The sequence below is a fragment of the Podospora pseudopauciseta genome, chromosome 1 (assembly GCF_035222475.1).
Source record: "Podospora pseudopauciseta strain CBS 411.78 chromosome 1, whole genome shotgun sequence".
In the NCBI taxonomy this organism is placed as follows: domain Eukaryota; kingdom Fungi; phylum Ascomycota; class Sordariomycetes; order Sordariales; family Podosporaceae; genus Podospora; species Podospora pseudopauciseta.
In genome coordinates this window covers 4776382-4802746 of record NC_085892.1, presented here as the reverse complement: position 1 = coordinate 4802746, position 26365 = coordinate 4776382, and the positions used below count along the sequence as shown (strand labels likewise).

At 30.5% G+C, this 26365-nt stretch overlaps 1 non-coding gene across 1 annotated transcript; it reads right to left on the bottom strand.

The window, feature by feature from the left end:
- Positions 1–22469: 22469 nt before the first annotated feature.
- Positions 22470–22540, bottom strand: QC763_0015450. The gene has a single exon. It is a non-coding gene; the product is annotated as a tRNA-OTHER (tRNA).
- Between the last annotated feature and the right edge of the window lie 3825 nt (positions 22541–26365).

Here is a 26365-nt window from a genome sequence, read left to right as displayed (position 1 = left end):
GCTACGCTATATATAGGACGCGGAGCGCCCAGCTAATCATTAAGGAAGTTAGGGGACGGCTAATTAGGCATGGATAAAAAGTATTATGGTGCTAAGGCTCACGAGCAGTCTGCAGGATGCAAAGTACTAGGGGTAATTAGAGGTATAACACGACGAGTATATTGCAGGATGTAATGTGCTAGGAGTAATCGGGGCTGTAGTAGGGCGAGCACCTTAGGGTTCTAAGGTTTATATATACGGAGGAACTAGCTAGTATAAATAAATAGTTCCGTAATATATAATATAAGTTATAATCGTTAGTATTAAACTATTATAATTAAAATAAATTATTATTATATACTATTTAGCTATACCGAACTAAAATTATTTAAAAGTGCCTTTAACTAATATCCTTTTTAAAGGTTTTAGATAGGGGTTCGTTATATATTATATATTTACTTTAATTCTATTATAAATAAGTTAAAAACGTCTTTTTACTACTATAGCCGGACTTAAAAATATTTAAATAAAAAGCGTTTTGCTTAGCCTAGGCGCCGAAGGACCTTCTAGATATATACCCTTTACCGTAAAGTAAGTTATTAAGCGTCTTAAAGAGCTTAAGGATAAGGCTTAATAAACCCGGAAATAGATTTTCGCTATCTCGATTACGTTTAAGTCGATTATTAAGTTCCTAATACCGGAATACTATAAAAGAGAAAAGGCAAAGCTTAAAAGATTTTTAATTTAATTTAAAATTTATTTTCGTTAGTATTTAAACTAGTTTATTAATAAAGAATCGAAAGTAATTTTCGTAGTTACTAAGCTTAAAGATAGGGCTTTTGTATAGTTCGAGCCTATCTTTAATGATTATTATAAGTAGAAGCTAAAGGATTAAGAAAAGATTACTATAAAGTATTTTAAGAATTATTATACCTTTAAAGTTAAGCTTAAAAAAATATTTAGAAAATACGATAAGGTAAAGCGCGCGTAGGGAAGGCTTTTAAGCTTGCGCTAAACGCGCTTAGCGGTTAGTTACGTAGCTTAATTTAAAATCGATAACTTACGTAATACTATTAACGATAAGGGGTTAATATAGCTCTTTTACTATAGCTTTAAAGAAAAGGTAAAGGATAAGTTATATAAAAAGTTAAAGCCCGATATATAACGAACCTCTATCCAGAACCTTTAAAAGGGATACTAGTTAAAGGCACTTCTAAATAATCCTAATTCGGTATAGCTAAATAGTATATAATAATAATTTATTTTAATTATAATAGTTTAATATTAATAATTATAATTTATATTATATATTATAGAACTATTTATTTATACTATTTAGTTCCTCCGTATATATAGACCTTTAGACCGTAGACCGTTATCTTATATATAGTTTTCAGTTCGCTCTGTATTAGTTAATATTAAACCGTAGACCGTAAGCCCCGCCGCGGTTTCCGGTTTTTATTTTATTAATCCGTTTAATCTTTTAGACCGTAAACCCCGCCCGATAGCGCGGTCTAGTCTTAATTAGTCTTTATAGCCTTATTATTTTTTAGAACCGTAATATAATATTCTTTCTCTAGGCCGAAGCCCCTACGGCTTAATCTTCTTTTATTATTAATAATATTATAAATCTTTTTTTTTCTTTACCTTATTATTTATTATATTTAATTATATATAAAAACGTTATTATAAAACTAAAAAAATTTTTGCCTTTACCTTTTAAATTCGCCGCCGTAATATTATTATAATACTATATTTTACCTATTTTACTTCCGGGACCCTTTATATTATAGCTCCCGAGTCCTTACGGTACGCCGAGTACGTACGCTATAAAATTTTTTATAACGGGTTTAATATTAGTTCCGCCTATAAGTATATTTTCCTTTTCTTTTTATATAGTAATTAACCGTTTAATAGTAACCCGAACGATAGAAAAGTAAAATAGGCTCGAGCGTAAGGAGTAAAAGCTTAAAGATTAACTTTCGTAATTAATTATTAAATTTATCCGGGTAAAATAAATACGTTACTTTTTTCGTATTCGTAAAAAGTATTTTTTTACGCGGGATATTTAGGAGGAGGATACCCGGATAGCGTATTTTATAGTTATAGCGTTACCCGATTCTTTACCGGGTACTTCTACGTAGTCGACCGCCGCCCAGGATACCGTTCCGTAGTTTCTTTCCGCCCTAGATCCTTTTTTAGACCCGGACTAGCCCTCCGACCTTTCCTTCGATTTTAGTATAGCCGGTCCTTCCTTCCTAACCGCGTTAAATATCGTTAATAGCGTACTTTCCTTTTCCTAAAGTACTTAAGCCGCACGGTACTACTTATATCTCGCTTTCCTTATACCTTTTAACCTTATAATATAGTATATAGTACGCCGGCTACTACGTCGAAAGCGCGGGTTTGATTCCCGCCGAGGTTTTTTTAAATTTAAAAAGACCTAATAAATTTTTTTAAATTTAAATATATTTTTGGCTTTTTACGGTAGTACGTCTTTAACCTTTTTTTACGGCGGTGGAGGCGTATAGTGCTAGTTAGGCTTAGATTCCCTCGTACTTACTAACCTCGTAGTATAATATATAGTACGTTAATTATTGTTAGCTGCGAAGTCCTAATAGGCCTATAATATAGAGCCTATATAGGGTTGCTGTAAAAATATAGTAGTGCGTAAACGGAAGCGGGAGGATACGACGGCAGTGCCGAAGGAAGGTAAAGCACTGTAATATAGTAAGGTATAAGGAATAAAATAGCCTTTATTGCCTTTAGCCTTAGCCTATTAGCCTTAGGCCGTAACTTTAAACTTTGTTCCTTAAAGAAAGAAAGAAGAGAACTATTTTACAAGAGAGAGGAGAGGTCTATATATAGGCCTTCGTAGGCTTACTGTGGGTCCTATAGGCCCCTAAAGCCCCTATACTACTTAGGGTATTTAGTGGGCTTAAGTAGGTCCAGTGTAGACCCACGGAAATCTATAGAACCTTCGGTAGTAAAGGTGCCCTGTAAATCACACTATTGTGGCAACTTACTACGTAAGCTTGTAGCCACTTTAGAAAGTTCTAGCATCTATTAACTGGGCTTTAGGCTACAGTGGCTAAAAGGTTCCCTTACTGCTTATAGCAGTACTGCCTACTATAATATTAATCTATAGGGTAGTAAGTAGGGCACTTAGTAGTACCTACACGTTAATACCCCTTCTGTAGAAGTATTAAGTGCCTACTTACTAGGCCGTAGGGCCTTTATAAGTACTAAGCTTTCGGTAGTTTATTAGCTCTAAAAAGCGCTGGAACTTAGGGGCTAGTAGGGCCTTAGTTAGGCTATCGGCTACTATATCCTCTATAAGTACGAAGGATATAGTAATATTCCTTTCTATAACGCTCTCCCTAACGCCCTGGAATTTAAGGAGCGTATGCTTAGTACGGTTATAGTGCCTTGGGTTATGGGCTGTCTCTATAGCGCCTTGGTTATTACACTTTAGAGGGGTAGGGCTCTATAAAGAGCGCTGAATTTCACTATATAGCCCTCTAAGCCACAGGGCTTCTCGGTTGCTTTCGATTAAGGCCGTATATTCGGCCTCGAGGGTGCTATAGGCAACCGTAGGGGCTCGTTTAGATTTCTAGCTTACAGAGCCACTTCCCACTAAAAATAAGTAGCCGTAAGTAAACCGAGCAGTAGTTTTGTAGCTAGCGAAATCGCTATCGGTATAGCCTATAGGCCTAATACTACCTATACCTCCTAACTATATAGCTAGGTCCATCGTGCTATATAGGTAGCTTAGCAGCTTTTTAGCTACTTTTAGGTGGGCTACCTTAGGTGCTTGTAGGTGCCTTAAGAGCCACTAAACGGCGTAGGCAATATCGGCCCGGGTTTGGGTTATGGGGTAGGTAGTAGTGCCTAGTAGGCTCTAGTACAGCTTAGTTTCGGCTTTATTTAGTGGATCAGAGGGAGTTTCGGGGCCTATAAGGCCTAGAGAGAGCGGTAAGGCAAGCGCGTAAGTGCTGACCTTAAAGTACTTTACAGCCTCTTAGATATAAGCTTTTTAGTAGAGCTAAAGTAGCCTTTTAGGCCTATTTCTTTCAATTTAGACCCCGAGAAAGAATTTAGCAGGGCCTAAGTCCTCTATATCGTAGGCCTAAGCTAACTATAGCTTCAGAGCCTAAATAGCAGTTATAGAGGGTCCAATTAGTAGGCAGTCGTCGACGTAGCTTACTATAAAGATACCTTTAAGAGGGTTATAGTAAGTGGCCGAGTCCGAAACTAGTAGGCTATAGCCCAGAAATTTAGCTAATGCCGTAACCTTTTTCTGCCATAGGTAAGGGGCCTGTTTTAGGCCGTATAAAGACCTTTTTAGTACTATAACTTAGTCTTTTAAAAAGTCCTAGCAGTACTGTTTTAAAAGGTCTATCGCGGTTTGGCTGCTAAGGCTATATTCGTATAGGCCTTCAGGGACTTCCATATATATATCGGAGTCTACGCTAGCGTTAAGAAAGGCCCTAACGAAATCGATTTACTTAATTTCTAGGTCTTCTTCGGCTGCAATAGCCAGTAAAACCCTCCAGGTAGGTAGTGCTATAGTAGCTGCAAAAGTCTCGGTAAAATCGGTTCCGGGTACCTATTAGAAGCCTCTAACTATTAGCTGGGCCTTAAATTTAGTAATTTAGCTCTGTGGGTCTCTTTTAGCCTTATAGACCTAACGGTTAGTAATAAGCTTTTTTGGGGCCTATAAGCGGTTAATAAAGTAAAAGGTTTTGGAATTTAGCAGCTACTGTAGCTCACTAAAGGAGGCCTGTAGCCACTAATCCTTTAGTAGGTACTTCGAGGCCTGTTTAAAGGTCCTAAGTTCTGTGCCGATAAAAGCAGTGCTATAAGTAACGGCCGCGGCGGCCTAGTTAATAAAGTAGTTTACTAAAGCTATAGTATCTATAGTATCGTTATTTACTACTTTAAATTCCTCCTTTTATAATTTAGTAGCCTGCGGAAGCTGTATTTCGATATTAGTAAGCCTAAAAGGTACTATTGCAGTAGGTTCCCCTTCTATAATTACAGAGGGTTTCCCTTCTGAAGGCTTAATATCTTCCAGTTCTGGAAGCCTTAGTTGCGATGTGGAGGCTATAAGCCCTTCTAAATCAGGCCTATAATCTTCGTACAGTTTAACGAACGGCGTTTAAATTACTTGCTGGTGGCCTAGCTATATTAAGTAAGTGTTATTACCTAATACGGCTAGAAGCTTACCTTTAGTAGCTTTAGGCTCTAGCTTCTTTACGGTAATACGCTTTTTAAGCGGTGTAAGTACTAAAACTTTAGCGCCTATAGCCCTATAAAGTCTAAGGTTAGGGACGTGAGGGGCCTATAAAGGCACTAATTCGTCGAGGAATAGCTAGTGAGGCGTAAATTCCTTAGTGGAAGTAGCTATACGGTTAATAATATTTATAATAAAGCTAATTACGTAGTACCAAAGGGTAAGTAATAAGCCAGAGGCTACTATAGTGGCTCGTAAACGCTCTAAAATTACCCGAATAGAGCGCTCGGTTAAGCCGTTTTAGTAGTAAGCGTATAGGCTAGACTTACTAAAGGTTATACCTTTTTTAGTAAGGTAGGGCAGTAGCCTTCGAATTTCCTTGCCCCCGTCGTAGTGGAACTGTGCCGGGTACCGCTTATAGGTATTATATAAGCTCTCGATAGCGGAACGAGCTTCTGTGGCGACTTCGTCCTTAGTTTTTAAGAGCCTAATAAGCCTGTACCGGGTCTTACGGTCTACTAAAATAAGCCTGTAAGGCCTGCTATTCAGTAGGGTAAGTCGAATCACAAAAATATCTCTTTCTATTTGACTTAGCGTATACGGTGGGTCCGTTACAGGCCGTTTAGAGGGCTTACGCAGTATTTTAGCTGCGTCACAGCTCTTACAGGTTAGATCTATAGGCTGTACCTTCTGTAAGTTAGATATGCCTTTAGTAATTAAGGCAGTTTTTTTTAGAAAGTCTAGGCCTATATAGCCTAGTCGAATATGCTAGAGTCTAGCAGCCTAAATCAGCGCTTGGTTACGTTAATAAGGCGAATGCCTTATACGACGAGAGGTAGGCGCTGTGGTGGGCACGGTGGCGGGCGCTATAGCCGGCGCTGTGGCCGGCGCTATAGTAAGCGCTGTAGTAGGCGCTGTGGTGGCCGATTCAGTGTCTGAATCGCTGTCTTTAGTGCTATAGCACTAAATAGAGCTATATGCTTGTAGCGTTGAAGGCTCTATTTTAGCTGGAACCGTGGTTTTGGTAGTGAAAAAAAACTTATTTTTCTTAAAGTTAAGGAAGGCCAGTAGCTTTTTAGAAGCCGAATATAGGCGGTCCTTAAGAAGGGTCTTACCGGAGGCGTAGAGCCTATAACCACTAACTATATTCAGTGGAAAATCCGGAATATAGAGGGTCTCTTTAAGGGCTATAGTAGTATATACCGCTTTTTTACCCTCGAAACTACTAAAGAATTTAACTTCTATAGTGCCTTTACCTTATGGCTTAACTGGGCCACCGCCTATACTAACATAGCCTAGGGAAGAGGATAACTGTAAGTTAGTAAATAAGGCTTTATTGTTATAGATATGCACTGTAGAGCCTATACCGAAGAGCTACTAGGTACGTAGTATACTAGTTAAGTGGCTAAATTCAGGCGGTTCTTCGGGGGGGTTAGGCTTTAGGTCGCTATATTCTTCAGTTATATTACTTCCAAATACAGTACCTAAGTTAAGGTCGTAGCCTATAGTAAAGGCCTCGGTAGCGGGTAGGTTCTTTTTGTCCTTACAGTCGTCTTTACGATTATCCTTCCGGCCGTCTTTGCGGCCGTTATAGTAATCGTTCTAACGGTCGTCCTTTTTTAGGCCTTTCTTCCACTGCTTATTGCCCTGTTTTTTATAGGGCTTTTGGTCCCTATTTGGTAAGGACCGGCGAGCTTAAAAAGCCTAAGAGTTAAGCTTCTTTTCGCTACTAATAGGCTTAAAAGTAGCCTGTAAAGCCTGTAATTGGTAGGCAGTGGAGGTAGCCGAATTACGGGTCTCGGCTAGAAAGTCCTCCTGGAAATACAAAAGGCTTAGCCTAGTAGGCTTGCCTTCTGTATAATAGAGCCATTACTCCTACCGAAGTAGGCCTTTACAGCGCTCGGCCCACTATAGAAAATAGTTTTCCAGCACGTTAAAATAATAGTTTAATTGGTCGATTTAGGCTATTTTAACGCCTAAGGCCCCGAGCCTACTTACGTAGGTATTAAATTAGGCGTTAAAATCCACTATAAAAATGGACCTATCGAACTACAGGTAGTGGTAAGCCTTATATAGCTCGTCTCGGAGGGTAAACTACGCCGGAGCGTACTATAAACGAAGGCGCTTATAGGCTACAATAGGGTCGGTTTCGAAAGCTATAGTAGATAACGGGCCTTCTTTTAATATATTTCTAAGGGTTAATAGTAAGGCTACCTTCTATAAGTTAGAAAGCCGGGCGTCCACCGAATTAGGATTTTCCAGAAATTTAGGTATTTTAAGGGCCCTAAATTATATAAAGATAGCCTAATACCACTATTAATAGTTATCGGGCCCTAAAGGGCGCTGTCGTTCAGCGAGGTTTAGAGACTATTTAGCGAGCTCTTTTATAATAAGTATACTAAAGGTCGCTATAAAAGGTTCTATAACGGGTGCTAAAGACGCTAAAGTAGCTAGAGCTACGGGAGGCTCGGTAGTGTAGGTAGCCGGTATAGCTACTAGCTATTTAGTAGCCTGAGCTTTAAGCAGTAATATAATCTACCGAAGCCTATCTTTAATAGTATCGATACGGGCCTATAAGGCCTATACTATAAGGCTAGTAGCCTCTATAATACCTAATTAGTCTTAATCTATAGGCTAGTTAGCTATAGTAAAGGCGAGGACTTAGAGAGAATAACCATATAGGTTAATAAGTAGGCTCCTCGGAAGCCATACAGCGCCAATTCCGCTAAAAAAGGCTTCTTAATAAGAAGCTATACAGCCTATAGTACAGTGCTGTAGGTCGACGATAAGCCTAAGAGTATTAGCCTAGGTTATAATTACAGCAGTAGAAAGCCTATAGTACAGCGCTAAATCTACTAAAAAAGGCTTCTTAGTAAGAAGCCGTATAGCCTATAGTATAGTGCTGTAAGTCGACGATAGGCCTAAAGGTATTGGCCAAGGTATAGCCTATAGTATAGTACTGTAAGTCGACGATAGGCCTAAGAGTATTAGCCTAGGTTGTGATTACAGTAGTGGAAAGCCTATAGTACAGCGCTAAATCCACTGGAAAAGGCTTCTTAGTAAGAAGCCGTACAGCCTATAGTATAGTGCTGTAGGTACGTCGACTAGAAGCGTATAAGTAGGCTAGATTCCGGGCTAGGTAATTACCCGGGCTTATAACCTATTAGCTGCGAAGTCCTAATAGGCCTATAATATAGAGCCTATATAGGGTTACTATAAAAATACAGCAGTACGCAAACGGAAGCGGGAGGATACGACGGCAATACCGAACGAAAGTAAAGCATTGTAATACAGTAAAGTATAAAGAATAAAATAGCCTTTATTGCCTTTAGCCTTAGCTTATTAGCTTTAGGCCGTAACCTTAAACTTTGTCCCTTAAGGAAAGAAAGAAGAAAACTATTTTATAAGAGAGAGGAGAGGTCTATATATAGGCCTTCGTAGGCCTACTGTGGGTCCTGTAGGCCCCTGAAGCCCCTATACCACTTAGGGTATTTAGTGGGCTTAGGTGGGTTTAGTGTAGACTTACGGAAATCTATAGAACCTTTAGTAGCAAAGGTACCCTGTAAATCACACTATTGTGGCAACTTACTACGTAAGCTTGTAGCCACTTTAGAAAGTTCTAGCATCTATTGACTGGGCTTTGGGCTATAGTGGCCAAGAGGTTCCCTTACTGCTTATAGCAGTACTGCCCACTGTAATATTAATCTGTAGGGCAGTAAGTAGGGCACTTAGTAGTACCCACACGTTAACAATTATTATATTAAAAGTATAGGTTCGATTTTTATCGAGGTTTTCCTAGCTCCGTTTTATAGCTATTTAATTATAGGCTAAAGCCGAGTTTTTTTACTTATTTAGGTTTTAGTCGGTCCGGATATTATTAATAAAATTTTTTTTATTTATTTAAGTAATTAAGGTATATCTATAGTTCCTATAAATTATTAATAACCGGATATTTTAATTAATTAATTAAATATTTTAATTAACTTTTATTAAACTATAAATTTAATATTTTTTTTATATTATATTTTTTTTCTTTATTCTCCGCTATTATTTATATACTAACTTTATTTACGTATAGTATAGGTTTTAGAAATAAAATATAAAAGGTATATAACCGTAAATGTATTATATTAAGTAGCTTTAATTCGAATATTATTTTTTATATCTTTTTTTTAACTTTAAACGGCCCTACTTTCCTATAATCTAGCTTTTTACTAGGTTTTTTAATACGTAAATTACGTATAAAAAAGAATACTATATTTCCCCTTTTAAAGTAAGGTCCCTCGAGCTTTTTAGTATTATAGTATTTCCGTATCCTTTCCCTTATAAACTTTAGTTTTTATTTAAGTTTACCGTAAAGTATATATATTTTATTTACTTTAATTTTAACCCTAAATACTTTAACCGTAGGTCCTTACTATAGGTCTACCTCGTAGCCGAAATTTACGAAGAACGGTATAACTTTAGTCGTTTTAATTAACGATATATTATATATTAATTATACCGTAAGTAATAATTTAACTTAATCGTTTTATTCGAAATTAATATAATTCCGTAAGTATTATTTTATAATTTAATTAAACTATTCCGTTTAATCGTTTATTTAAAGGTAGTAGGCCGAAAACGCCTTACTTATTACCTTTAGCCTTGTTATTAACGCTTTTTAAAACTTTAATATAAACTTAATATCGCGGTCCGTAATAAACTCTTTTAACTATATATATATTAATATAATATATTATAATAGTATATCCGTTAATTATTTTACCGACTAAATCTCTTTATAAAGTAAAAAGTATACCTATTTAATAAACCTATCGACTACTATTAATATATTATTATATTTAATACTAATTATTATATCTTTAAACTCTAATAATTTAATAATAAAGTCTATCGTAATTAAACTTTATAGCCGTTCTATTACCGATAATAACTTTAGAAATCCGTAAAGCTTATACCTCGTAACCTTCGTTCTTTCGTATTTATAATATAATTAAATAACTTCTTTAACGTCGTTTTTAATCTTTAACTAATTAAAATATTATTTAATTATTTTTATAGTTTTAACGATATTTATATATCTTCCGAACTTCGATATATAAATCTTTATTACTAATACCGTTCTATTACTTAGTTTTACGTACGCTCGATTCCTATACTATAGTTTTCCTTAATTATCTTTCTAAATACCTTATAGCTTTAGCTTTTCTTATTAATATTATTTTAATAATATTATTACTTAATTTCCTTTAATATTTATTAAAAATAGTTTTTTTATAATATATTATATAATACTTTATTTACAGCTATAATAAATATTTAAAGATATTATCGAACGCTTTTTTAAATAATAATAGTAACTCCTTAGATATATCCTTATAATAGTCGGCTTGCCGGTTAAATACGTTTATTTTAACGTTTTTCGAACCCTTTTTATAATTAATTTAGAAATTAAATTCCGAAAGAAACTTTAATTATTATATTTACTATATATTAAGAACCTTTATAATAATAAAGTACTATAGATTTTTATAATTTATATAGACCTATATTTTATATTTAATACCGCTAAAGTATAACCTTTATTCCTCGAATCTTTAATAATAGTAAGTAGTTCTTTATTATAAATTAAATAGTTTTAATATATTCCTTTAAGTTTTTTCGAAAAAAAGGTTACTAAATATAACTTACTATTATTATTTTATTACTTTAATTATTTACCGATTATATAGTTTAATATATTTACTTCGACCTTAAATAATCGATTAAGGTTTAATAATTTAAGTACTAAGTCCTTTAAAATAGCTTTTTTTAGCTTCCGGAAGGCCTACTTTTTTTCCTATCTCTACCGGAAATCTACGTCCTTTTTAATTAAATAATTAAGTAATTTCGTAATACTTATATAGCTCTAAATAAATATCCGATAGAAATTTATAAACTTTAAGAATTCCCTAATATATATTTATAATTACGGCGTAAGTTAGTCTTTAACTACCGTAATTTTCCCCGGTTTTATATAAACCTTTTTTAATAATATTAAATATTTTAAATATATTATTTTTTATATATAGAACTCGCTTTTCTCTTTATTAATTAAAAATCCGGCTCCGTATAACGCGTTAAATATCTTTCATACGTATCGTTTATATTTCTTTAAAGTATATAAATAAATAAAAATATTATTAAAATAATATACTATTATTTTATTAAGGTACTTCCGTATCGTATAATTAACGAGAAATTAAAATATTATAAGTATATTAATTAACCTAAATAATATTATAAAATATTCGAAATAACTATAAAGTATATAAAACGTTATTTTTTATTCGTTTCCTTTTTTAATTTATATATAGGCGTATTCGATAGGTATATTTAAGTATATAAAATATCGCGCCTTTACTAATTAACTTTATAATTTAAATATTAACGGTAGCGGGTAATTATTTTTTACTATCTCGTTATTTAATTAGCGGTAATCTATATATAATCGTAAATTACTATTTTTTTTCGGTACGAAAAATATAAAGTATTTTATTAGCGATATAAACTCCCTAATATATCCTTTTTTTAAATTTTCTTTTAAGTATTTCTATAACTTTTTACTTTACTTATCGTTAATATAATAAATTTTAAATAATTATAGTTTAGTTCTTTCTTTTAATTTAATTTTATAGTTCTACGGTCCTTACTTTAAAAGCCCTTTTAAGTACTTAGCCGTAAAGGCTAGATATCCTTAATATTTTATTAGTACTACCTTTTTCTCGCCTTTCTTTACGTTATTATAATAAATATATTTATTAACCTTCGATATCTTTATTAACGTCGTTAACCCTACTTTTTCGATTTTACTACCTATATCGATAGAGTATATTATTATTTTCTATATTTTTTACGGTAGTATTATAGAGGGTCTTATTTTATACTTTATTCTATACGTATTCCTAATTTTTTATCGTTAATTAAATATTTTTAAAACTTATTTTAATCGTAAATAGCTATTATCCCTCTAATCGATATTTAGGTTATAGTATTTATATTATAATTACTTTAGGATTATATTTTTCGAAGGTTTTATATTTATAATATTAAATATAATTAATATTATTTTTTTTTAATAATAATATTTAGGGGTAGTATTTCCCTATAAACCTTTTACGTAGGAAATAGTCCTTATATAACGATTTATTCCTTTTTTTTCTTTTATAGTATATAGGCTTAATATACGAATTATAGTAAAATTAAATTTATTTCCGTATTACTATTTATTAATATTACTACCTAAAGATCCTTTTATTATATAATAATTTAAAGGCGTTTATCTTTTTTACTTCCTCCCTATATAGTAACAACTTTATTAACGAGCGCTGGGTCGTTATTTTATACCTTTACTTTACGCTAATACTTTTAAAAATATTATTTATAGTCTATTAAAGGTTAATAGCCCCCGCGAAGGGCCGCGAGTCGTTTTTTAAGCGGTTATATTATTCTAAAGCGTTTTCTTACTTTAAGTTATTTAATAATATAAAATTTTTTAATTATATTTACTTAGCTTTCTTTTATTTTTCGTCTTTAATATTTTTTTATATTTACGTTCGATAACGGTTTTTCTATTTAATTTTAAACGTTTTAATTTAATAATATCGTTTAACCTTTTCCTGTAAATATATAGTATAGTTTAGGCTTAGGTACTATCTTAGTATTATTTTTTTCTATAAACGTATATTATCGTTTATATTTTAATTATTTATATATTCGATATAATACTTTATATACTTTAATATAATTTATATAATTTAAAGGCTATCTTTTAATTTAATTAGGTTTTAAACTTTTTATAAAATATAGTTATTTAGGTTTTTTTATTAAGCTTTTTCCTACCGGGCTATAATTTTTTTAATAAACTATAGTTTATCCTCCTTATTTACTTTATATACCGGCTAATAGCCGTATAGCGACTTACTTTAATAGTATTTTATATATCTATATATAATATACTAGAATTAAAGTACTTTCCGGTACTCTAAATATATAGGATAAAGCTATACCGTATTTCCCTTATAGGGTATATATTATATAGATATTTGTATATTCTTTAGTAGCTTTGTAATTCCGATATTAGCGACTTTCCTACTTTTCTAATACTTTTTTTAACTTTTATATAAAAGCTTTATAAGCTATAATATATTCTATAAAATAATAATTCTGTATTTACTATATTACTTTTTTAGTATTATTTATTTAGTAAGTCTTTACGTAAGACCCTTACCTTTAACGACCTTTGTAATAACTTTTATAGCAATTTATACTATTTAATCCTATAATATTTATATTTAAAGATCTTTTTTTTTATACTTCGTTTTTAGCTTTTTTAATACTTTTTTTATTTCCTAAAACTCTTTATTTTTCTATCCGGCGTACTAATTAGAGTTTTCCTCGAAGCTTACTACTTTACTTTATTAATACTTAATAATTACTATTTTTATAACCCTTAGTTCCTTCGATATAGTAATTAATATAATTTCTTTTTTCTATTCGAGCCGTTTAAATATCTTATAATCCTTTTTAAAGTATTTTACTTTACTATAATTAAAATACTTAAGGTTATTTTTATTTTAGCTCCGGCCTTACGGCCTTTATTACTATATAATATCGACGTTTATCGGTCCTAAGTATATAGTACTAAAGTAATTAGTATTAAAGTATCTTTGCTTATACTTATCGTTAAAGCGGTTATTATTTAAATATTTTCTATAGCTATTACCGTAGCTATTCTTACCGTTACCTCCTTTCTTTTCTATACGATATTTAAATTACCGATTGTCGATTTATATAGCTATAATAATATATTTATTAATAATATCGGACCTTAACTCTTTATATAATTTATCCTTTACTTTATTTTTAAAACTATAATAAAAAAGCTATATTAATCTTTTATCGTTAATAATATTACGTAAATTATTAATTTTAAACTAAGCTATATAGTCGGTTACTAAGCGTATTTAATATAGACTTAAGAGTCTACTTTACGCGCGTCTTAATTTATCGTACTTTTTAAATACCTTTTTAAGCTTAGCTTTAAAGGTATAATAGCTCTCGAAGTACTCTACGGTAATCTTCTTTTAATCTTTTAGCTTTTACTTATAATAATCGTCGAGGATAAGCTTAAATTATACGAAAGCCCTATCCTTAAACTTAATAGCTATAAAGATTATTTTCGACTCTTCGTTAATAAATTAATTTAAATATTAACGAAAATAGGTTTTAAGTTAAATTAAAAACTTTCTAAGCTCTACCTTTTTTCCTTTATAGCGTTCCGGTACCGAAAACTTAATAATCGATTTAAACGTAATCGAAATAGCGAAAATCTACTCCCGGGTCTACTAAACTTCGTCTTTAAATTCCTTAAAACGCTTAATAACTTACTTTACGGTAAAGGATATAAGTCTAGCGGAAAGTCCCTCGGCGCTTAAATTAGGCGGGCCGCCTCCTATTTAAACGTTTTTAGGTCCGGCTATAATAATAAAAAGACCTTTTTAACTTATCTATAATAAAGTTAAAGTAAATATATAACGTATAACGAAGCTTTATTTAAAACCTTTAAAAGAAATACTAATTAAAGGTATTTTTAAATAATTTTAGTTCGGTATAGCTAAATAATATATAATAATAGTTTATTTTAATTATAATAGTTTAATACTAACGATTATAATTTATATTATATATTACGGAACTATTTATTTACGTTATTTAGTTCCTCCGTATATATAAACCCGTAGACCGTGGACCGTTATTTTACACACGGTCTTCGGTCCGCTCCGTATTAGCCGATACTAGACCGTGGACCGTAAGCCCCGCCGCGGTCCCCGGTCCCTATCTTATTAGTCCGTCTGATCTTCTAGACCGTAAGCCCCGCCTAATAGCGCGGTCCAGTCTTAATTAGTCCTCGTGGCCCCACTGTCTTCCAGAACCGTAACACGATATTATCGATAAATATATTACTATAGCTATACGGATTAACGATTACTAATTCGAGCGTCGTACGGAAAAAAAAAACTATAATAAAGGTATTTATAATAATAACTATAAAAAGCACTTTAATAATAACTATCCTAACGATAAATATAAGCGGAAATATTTTAATATTAATTACTTCGGTACTATATATTTAGGACCGATAAACGTCGATACTATATAGTAGTAAAGGCCGTAAGGCCGAGGCTAGGGTAAAAATAACCTTAAGTATTTTAATTACGGTAAGGTAAGATATTTTAAAAAGGACTATAGGGTACCTAAACGGCTCGAATAAAAAAAAATTATATTAATTACTATATCGAAAGGACCGAAGGTTATAAAAGTAATAGTTATTAAGTATTAATAAAGTAAAGTAGTAAACTCCGAAGAAAACTCTAACTAATATGCCGGATAAGAAAATATAGAGTTTTAAGAAATAAAGGAAGTACTAAAAAGGTTAAAGGCGGAATATAAAGAAAGAGATTTTTAAATATAGGCTTTACGGAATTAAATAATATAAATTACTATAGAAGTTACTATAGAGGTTATTAAGGATAAAGGTTTCGCGTAAAGATTTACTAAATAAATAATATTAAAGAAATAATATAGTAAATATAGAATTATTATTTTATAGGATATATTATAGCCTATAAAGCTTTTATATAAAAGCTAGAAAAAATATTAAAAAGGTAAGAAAGTTATTACGGCTTAATACCTAGTAGGGCGGAAAGCGCACTACGGACCAATCGTTAATACATAAGCAAGGACCAATTAGGACAGGATTAGTGGGATCGAGGATCGATCTAGAAGAGCTAACTCCAGAGGTAATAGTATCGATAGGATCGAGGGTCGAATTAATCGATCTAGAACGGTGCTAGGCTTAGCGCGAGGATTATATATACGGAGGAACTAATTAGTATAGATAGATAGTTCCGTAATATATAATTTAAATTATATTTACGATATTTAGTATTTATATTAAAATATTTTATTATATACTATTTAGCTATATCGAATTAGGATTATTTAGAAATACCTTTAACCGATATCCCTTTTAGAGGTTCTAAATAAAGGTTCGTTATACGTTATATATTTACTTTAACTTTATTACGGATAAGTTAAAAGTATTTTTTTACTATTATAGCCGGACTTAAAAACGTTTAGATAGGAGGCGTCTCGCCTAGCCTAGGCGCCGAGGGACCTTCCGCTAAACCTATACCCTTTACCGTAAAATAAATTATTAAACGTCTTAAAGAGCTCGAGGACGAGGCTTAATAAACCCGGAAATAGATTTTCGTTATTTCAGTTACGTCTAAGTCGACTATTAAGCTTCTAGTACCGGAGCGCTATAGAAGAAAAAAGGTAAAGCTTAAAGGATTCTTAATTTAGCTTAAAACCTATTTTCGTTAATACCTAAATTAATTTATTAACGAAAAGTCGAAAGTAATTTTCACGGTTATTAAACTTAAAGATAAAGCTTTTATATAGTTCGAGCCTATCCTCGACGACTATTATAAATAAAAGCCGGAGGATTAAAAAAAGATTACCGTAGAATATTTCGAAAGCTATCGTGCCTTTAAAATTAAGTTTAAAGAGGTATTTAGGGAGTATAATAAGGTAAAGCGTATATAAAATAAACTTTTAAGTTTACGCTAAACGCGCTCGGTAGCCGACTATATAGCTTAGTTTAAAATCGATAGCCTACGTAATACTATTAACGATAAAGGGTTAATATAGCTTTTTTACTATAGTTTTAAAAATAAAATAAAGAATAAATTATATAAAGAAATAAAGCCCGATACTATTAATAAGTATATCGCTATAGCTATACGGATCGACGATCGGCAGTTCGAATATCGTATAAAAAAAAAAGGAAATAACGGTAAGGGTAGTTACAGTAATAACTATAGGGGATACTTTAACGGTAACCGCTCTAACGATAGGCGTAAGCGGAAATACTTTAGTATTAATTACTCCGGTACTATATACTCGGGACTAATAAATATTAATATTATATAATAGTAAAAGCCGTAAAGCCGAAGCTAAAATAAAAATAACCTTAAATATTTTAATTACAATAAAATAAAATATTTTAAAAAAGATTATAGGGTACTTAAACGGCTCGGATAGAAAAAGGAAATCGTATTAACTATTATATCGAAAGGACCGAGGATTATAAAAATAATAACTATCAAATATTAATAAAATAAAGTAATAAGCTCCGAGGAAAACTCTAATTAATATACTAAATAGAAAAATATAAAGTTTTAAAAAATAAAAAAAGTATTAAAAAGGTTAAAGGTAAAGTATAAAGAAAAAGATTTTTAAATATAAACCTTACGGGATTAAATAATATAAATTACTACAGAAATTACTACGGAAGTCGCTAAAAATAAGGGTCTCGCGTAAAGACTTATTAAGTAAACGATATTAAAGAAATAATATAGTAAATACGGAATTACTATTTTATAAAATATATTATAGCCTATAAAGCTCTTATATAAAAATTAAAAAAAGTATTAGAAAGGTAGAAAGGTCGTTAATATCGGAATCGTAAAGTTATTAAGAAATATATTAATACCTATATAATATATACCCTATAAAGGGGATACGGCATAGCTTTATCTTAAGTATTCGGAATATTAAAAAGTACTTTAGTTCTAGTATATTATATACGGATATATAAAGTATTACTAAAGTAAGTCGCTATACGGCTATTAGTTAGTACGTAAAGTAAGTAAAAAAGGTAAACTATAGTTAGTTAAAAAGACTATAGCTCGGTAGGAAAAAGCTTAATAGGAGGACCTAAACGATTATATTTTATAAAAAGTTTAAGACTTAGTCGAATTAAAGGATAGCTTTTAAATTATATAAATTATATTAAAATATATAAGGTACTATATCGAATACGTAAATTATTAAAATATAAATAATAATATACGTTAGTAGAAGGAAGTAGTATTAAGATAGTGCTTAAGCCTAAATTATACTATATATTTACGAAAGAAGGTTAAGCGATATTATTAAACTAAAACGCCTAAAATTAAATAAAAGAACCGCTATCGAGCGTAAATATAAGTAAATACTAAAGACGGAAGATAGGAGGAAGCTAGGTAGGTATAGTTAAAAGACTTTATATTACTAATTAACCCGGAGTAAGAGGACGCTTTTAAACGATATAACCGTTTAAGAAACGACTCGCGGCCTTTCGCGGGGGCCATTAACCTCTAATAGACTATAAATAGTATTTTTAAAAATATTAGTATAAAGTAAAGGTATAAAATAATAACCTGGCGCTCGTTAGCGAAGTCGCTACCGTATAGGGAAAAAGTTAAAAAGATAAACGTCTTTAAGTTACTATACGATAAAGGGATCTCTAGGCAGTAATATTAGTAAACAGTAATATAAAAATAAATTTAATTTCGCTATAGTTCGTATACTAGGCTTATATATTATAAAAAAAAAAGAAAAAATAAATCGTTATATAAAGATTATTTCTTATATAAAAGGTCTATAGAGAAATACTACCCTTAAATATTATAATTAAAAGAAAAATAATATTAATTATATTCGATATTATAAATATAGGACCTTCGAAGGATATAATCTTAAAATAACTATAGTATAAAAATTATAACTTAAATATCGATTAAAGGGATAGTAGCTATTTATAATTAAAAGAGCTTTAAAAGTATTTAATTAACGATAGAAAATTAAAAGTATATACGGAGTAAAGTATAAAATAAATACTTTCTACGGCATTACCGTAAGAAGTATAGAAAGTAATAGTATATTCTATCGATATAAATAGTAAGATCGAAAAAGTAAGGTTAACGACGTTAGTAAAGATATTAAAGGTTAATAAGTACGTTTATTATAATAATATAAAAAAGGGCGAGAAAAAGGCGGTACCGGTAGAATATTAAGGACACTTAGCCTTTACAGTTAAGTACTTAAAGGGGCTTTTAAAATAAAAACCGTAAAATTATAAAATTAAATTAAAAGAAAGAACTAAATTACGGCTATTTAAGGTCTATTATACTAACGATAAATAAAGTAAAGAACTACGGAAGTACTTAAATAAGAATTTAAAGAAAGGATATATTAAGAAGTTTATATTGCTAATAGAATATCCTATATTCTTTATACCGAAAAAAGACGGTAGCTTACGACTATATATAGATTACCGTTAATTAAATAACGAAACGGTAAAAAATAGTTACCTACTACTATTAATATCTAAATTACGGAGTTAATTAGTAGGGGCACGATACTTTATACGCTTAAATATTGAAATGGTAAGAAAACACACAAACCAACCACAACACCACAAATATACCCTCAACAGGGTATATAAATGAGCGCACCTCCGTGACAGTAGCTCGCTCGCAGGCCGCACTCCACGTAGGACAAAGAAAAGACTCTATGGGCTCACAGACCACATAATAAGCACCTGATCGGCCTGATCAGAGGGCCAGAATTGCCTGCACGCGTGCAAGGCACAAAAATATGAAGAAATAAAAGTCGATGATCTGTCTAAAACAGAATGTCCGAAGCAGACCGCTTATATACATGACCCCTGAACCTCCGAATCCTCCGAGAGCCCCACTTCCTTACTTAAACCCTCAGGCCTGTGGCCGCACCCCAAACCAATATACCTATCGGGTACGCTTATATATAGATTAAAAAAGGAAACGAATAAAAAATAGCGTTTCGTATACCCTATAGTTATTTCGAATATCTTATAATACTATTTAGGCTAACTAATACGCTTATAACGTTTTAATTTCTCGTTAATTATATAATACGGAAGTACCTCGATAAAATAATCGTATATTATCTCGACAACGTTTTTATTTATTTATACACTTTAGAGAAATATAAATAATATATACGAAAGATACTCGATACGCTATATAAAACCGGACTTTTAATTAATAAAGAAAAAAGTAAGTTCTACGTATAAAAAATAATATACTTAGAATATTTAATATCGCTAAATAAAATACGTATAGAATTAAAGAAAATTACGGTAATTAAAGACTAGCTTACGCCGCAATTATAAATATATATTAAAGAATTCTTAAGGTTTATAAATTTCTATCGGATATTTATTTAAAGCTATATAAATATTACGAGGCTACTTAATTACTTAATTAAGAAAGACGTAGAATTCCGGTAGGGGCAGGAAGAAGAATAGGCCTTCCGGAAGTTAAAAAAGGCTATTTTAAAGGACCTAGTACTTAAATTGCTAAATCCTAATCGACTATTTAAGGTCGAGGCAGATATATTAAACTATACGATTGGTAGATAATTAGGGTAGCGAAACGATAACGGTAAATTATACTCGGTAGCCTTTTTTTCGAAGAAGCTTAAAGGAGTACGTTAAAACTATTTAATTTATAATAAGGAGCTACTTACTATTATCGAAGCGTTCGAGGAGTAAAGGCTATACTTTAGTAATATTAAATATAAAGTATAGGTCTATACGGATTATAAGAACTTACGGTATTTTACTATTACGAAGGTCCTTAACGTACGGCAAATACGATAATTAAAGTTTTTCTCGGAATTTAATTTCTAAATTAACTATAAAAAAGGCTCGGAGAACGCTAGGGCAGACGTACTTAACCGGCGAGCCGACTATTATAAAGATATACCTAGGGAGTTATTATTATTATTTAAGGAAACGCCGGATAATACTTTTAAGTATTTATTATAGCCGTAAATAGAGTATTATATAATATATCGTAAAAAAACTATTTTTAATAAATATTAAAGGAAGTTAAATAATAATATTATAAAGTAATACTAGTAGGAAAAGCTAAAGCTATAAAGTATCTAAAAAAATAGTTAAAGAAAACTATAATATAAAAATCGAGTATACGTAAAGCTAAATAATAAAATAATATTAATAATAAAAATTTATATATCGAAGCTCGGAGGATATATAGGTATCGCTAAAACTATAGAAAAGATTAAGTAATACTTTAATTAGTTAGGGATTAAAGATAACGTTAAAGAAGCTATTTAATTATACTATACGTACGAAAGAACGAGGATTACGAAGTATAAGCTTTATAGATTTCTAAAGCTACTACTAATAATAAAATAACTATAAAGTTTAATTACGATAAACTTTATTATTAAATTACTAAAGTTTAAAGATACGGTAATTAACGTTAAATATAATAGTATATTAACGGTAGTCGATAGGTTTATTAAATAAATATACTTCTTACTTTATAAAAAAACCTAATCGGTAAAATAATTAATAAATATAGTACTACGGTATATTATAGTAATATATATATAGTTAAAGAAATTTATTACGGACCGCGATACTAAATTCGTATCGAAGTTTTAAAAAGCGTTAATAACGAGGCTAGGGGTAATAAATAAAGCGTTTTCGGCCTACTACCTTTAAACGGACGATTAAACGGAACGGCTTAACTAAATCGTAAAATAATACCTATAGAATTATATTAATTTCGAATAAAACGATTAAATTAAACTATTACTTATAGCATAATTAATATATAATATATTACTAACTAAAACGACTAAAGCTATACCGTTCTTTACGAATTTCGGCTATAAGGTAAACCTACGGTAAGGACCTACGGTTAAAGTACTTAAGGCTAAAGTTAAAGTAAATAAAATATATATACTTTATAATAAGTTTAAATAAAAACTAAAGTTTATAAAGGAAAGGATACGGAAATACTATAATACTAAAAGGCTCGAAAGACTTTACTTTAAAGAAGGAAATATAATATTCCTTTCTATACGTAATTTACGTATTAAAAAACCTAATAAAAAGCTAAATTATAAGAAAGTAAGACTATTTAAAGTTAAAAGGAAAATATTAAAAATAATATTCGAATTAAAGCTACCTAATACGATATATCTACGGTTATATACCTTTTACATTTTACTTTTAAAACCTATACTATACGTAAAAAAAGCTAATATATAAATAGTGGCGGAGGACGAAGAAAAGAAATATAATATAATATAGATACTAAATTTACGGTTTAATAAAAACTAATTAAAGTATTTAATTAATTAATTAAGATATCCGGTTATAAATAATTTATAGGAACTATAAGTATACCTTAATTACCTAAATAAATAAAAAAAATTCTATTAACGATATCCGGACCGACCAAAACCTAAGTAAATAAAAAAGACTCGGCCCCGGCCTATAGTTAAATACTATAAAATAAAGCTAAATCCTCGACAGGAATCGAACCTACGCCTTCGACGTAATAGTCGACGTACTATATACTATACTACGAGGTTAGAAAGTATAAAGGGGACTAAATATAAGTAGTACTACGCGCTTTAAGTACCTCGGAAAGTAAAAGGCGTACTATTAGTAATATCTAACGCGGCTAAGAAGGAAAGACCGGTTACGCCTAAATCTAAAGAGAAGTTAGGCGGCTAATCGAAACCTAAAGTAAGATCTAGGAAAGAAAAGTTAGGCGGGATAAGGGCGGAAAACTCCGCCGGAGAACGGCTCCGGAAATCCAAGGAGGCGGGAGCCGGAGGAAGTAAGGGAGCGTCGCTAGGTAGTAAAGCAGACTATATAGCTAGCGTAGCTTCCTCCTACTTAATATACTTTAGCTTTTCCACACTATTAAGGCTACGGGAGACGGCTATAGCTATTTGCTTAAACTATATTCGTTTCTATAAATATAAACGGTTAATTTTCTAATTTAAAGTAACGCGCTAAGACTTAGCTTTTACTATCTCCGTCTCTATCTAATTATATTAAATAATAACCTTACGAAACTATTAAATAAATAATTTATAAGCGTTATAAAGGGACTAGTTATACTATATATAAGTAGCGTAACGCTCGGAAACGGAGGGAGAGATTTTATAAGAGAAACTATATTTCTCGTAAAAAGAATAGGTACGCTTTATAATAATAATAAATCGTAGTATTAAAGTAAATAGCTCGTCGCGATCCGTTATTTTTAGGTACAGAAGTTTAATACCGGATCGCGCCTTACTTATACAGTTAAATATTATAGAGTATAGGGAAATAAAGGAAAAAAAAAAAAACTTATAAATATTAATAAACGTAAGAAAGTAAATTAAGCCGACGGGACTTCGGCCTAAAAAGGAAAACGTCGTATTATAGCTTAATACCTAGTGGGACAAAAAGCGTACTATAGACTAATCGTTAATATATAAGTAAAGACTAATTAAAATAGGATTAATAAGATCGAGGATCGATCCAGAAAAACTAACTTTAAAGATAATAGTATCGATAGGATCGAGGGTCGAGTTAATCGATCTAAAACGGTGCCAAGCTTAGCGCAAGGACTATATATACGGAGGAACTGGCTAACGTAAATAAATAGTTCCGTAGTATATAATTTAAATTATATTTACGGTATCTAATATTTATATCGAGATATCTTATTATACACTATTTAGCTACACCGAACTAAGATTATTTAAAAGTGCCTTTAACCGATATCCCTTTTAGAGGTTCTAGATAGGGGTTCGTTACAAAAGTCGTTAGTATTAAAATTACGAAATTACTAGGAAATACACTAATACTTATATAATATATACTTTATAAAGGGGATACGGTATAGCTTTATTCTAAATATCTAAAGTATCGAAAAGTATTTTGGTTCTAGTATATTATATTTAAATATATAGAGTATTATTAAAATAAGTCGCTATATAGCTATTAGCCGGTATATAAAGTAAGTAAAGAGGGTAAACTATAGTTAGTTAAAAAGACTATAGCTCGGTAGGAAAAAGCTTAATAGGAGGACCTAAACGATTATATTTTATAAAAAGTTTAAGACTTAGTCGAATTAAAGGATAGCTTTTAAATTATATAAATTATATTAAAATATATAAGGTACTATATCGAATACGTAAATTATTAAAATATAAATAATAATATACGTTAGTAGAAGGAAGTAGTATTAAGATAGTGCTTAAGCCTAAATTATACTATATATTTATAAGAGAAGGTTAAACGATATTATTAAGCTAAAACGTTTAAAATTAAGTAAAAAAACCGTTATCGAGTATAGATACGAAAGAATATTAAAAACGAAAAATAAAAGGAAGATAGGTATATATAGTTAAAAGACTTTATATTATTAAATAATTTAAGGTAGGAGGACGTTTTTAAACGATATAATCGTTTAGGAAACGACTCGCGGTCTTTCGCGGAAGCCGTTAACCTTTAACGGACTACGAACGGTATTTTTAAAAGTATTAGTGTAAGGCGAAGGTATAGGATAATAACCCGGTATTTATTAACGAGGTTACTATTATATAGGGAAAAAGTAAGAAAAATAAATGCTTTTAAATTACTATACGATAGAGAGATCTTTAGGTAATAGTATTAATAAACGGTAGTATAAAAATAAATTTAATTTCGTTATAGTTTATATATTAAACCCGTATACCGTAAAAGAAAAAGAAGGAATAAATCGTTATATAAAGACCATTTCCTATATAAAAGGTTTATAGGAAAATATTATTTTTAAATATTATAATTAAAAGAAAAATAATATTAATTATATTCGATATTATAAATATAAGACCCTTAAAGAATATAATTTTAAAGTAACTATAATATAAAAATTATAATTTAAATATCGATTAAAGGGATAGTAGTTATTTATAATTAAAAAAGCTTTAAAAATATTTAATTAACGATAGAAAATTAAAAGTACGTACGGAGTAGAGTATAGAATAAGTACCTTCCACGGTACTACTGTAAGGAGTATAGAAAGTAATAGTATACTCTATCGATATAGGCGGTAAGATTAAAGAAATAGGGTTAACGACGTTAGTAAAGATATCGGAGGTTAATAAGTACGCTTATTATAATAACGTAGAGAAAGGTAAAAAAAAGGCGGTACTAATAGAATATCGAGGATACCCAGCCCTTACGGTTAAGTATTTAAAGGGGCTTTTAGAGCGAAGACCGTAGGACTATAAAATTAAGTTAAAAGAAGGAGTTAAATTATAGTTATTTAAGGTCTATTATACTAACGATAAATAAAGTAAAGAATTATAGAAGTACTTAAAAAAAAATTTAAAGAAAGGATATATTAAGGAGTTTATATTACTAATAGGATACCCTATATTTTTTATACTAAAAAAGGATAGTAGTTTATAACTATATATAAATTATTATTAATTAAATAACGAAACGGTAAAAAATAGTTACTTACTACTATTAATATTTAGGTTACGGAGTTAATTAGTAAGGGTATAATACTTTATACGTTTAAATATACCTATCGGGTACGCTTATATATAGATTAAAGAAGAAAATAAATAGAAAATAGTATTTCGTATACCTTATAATTATTTCGAGTATTTCGTAATATTATTTAAGCTAATTAATATATTCGCGACATTTTAATTTCTTATTAACTATATAATATAGAAATATTTTAATAAAATAGTAATATATTATCTTAATAACGTTTTTATTTACTTATATACTTTAAAGGAATATAAACGGTACGTACAAAAGATATTTAACGTGCTATATAAAACCGGATTTTTAATTAATAAAGAGAAAAGCGAGTTTTACATATAAAAAATAATATACCTAAGATATTTAATATTACTAAATAAAGTTTATATAAAACCAGGGAAAATCGCGGTAGTTAAAAACTAGTTTACGCCGTAATTATAAATATACGTTAAAGAATTTTTAAAGTTTATAAACTTCTATCGGATATTTATCCGGGGTTATATAGGTATTACGAAGCTACTTAACTATTTAACTAAGAAGGACGTAGAATTTCGGTAAGGGTAGGAAGAGGAGTAGGCCTTCCGGAAGCTAAAAAAAGCTATTTTAAAGGACTTAGTATTTAAATTATTAGACTTTAATCGACTATTTAAAGTCAAAGTAAATATATTAAACTATACGATTAGTAAATAATTAGGGTAGTAAAACGATAACGGTAAATTATATCCGGTAACCTTCTTTTTAAAGAAGCTTAAAGGAGTACGTTAAAACTATTTAATTTACGATAAAAAACTACTTACTATTATCGAAGCGTTCGAGGAATAGAGATTATACTTTAACGGTATTAAATATAAAATATAGATCTATATAAATTATAA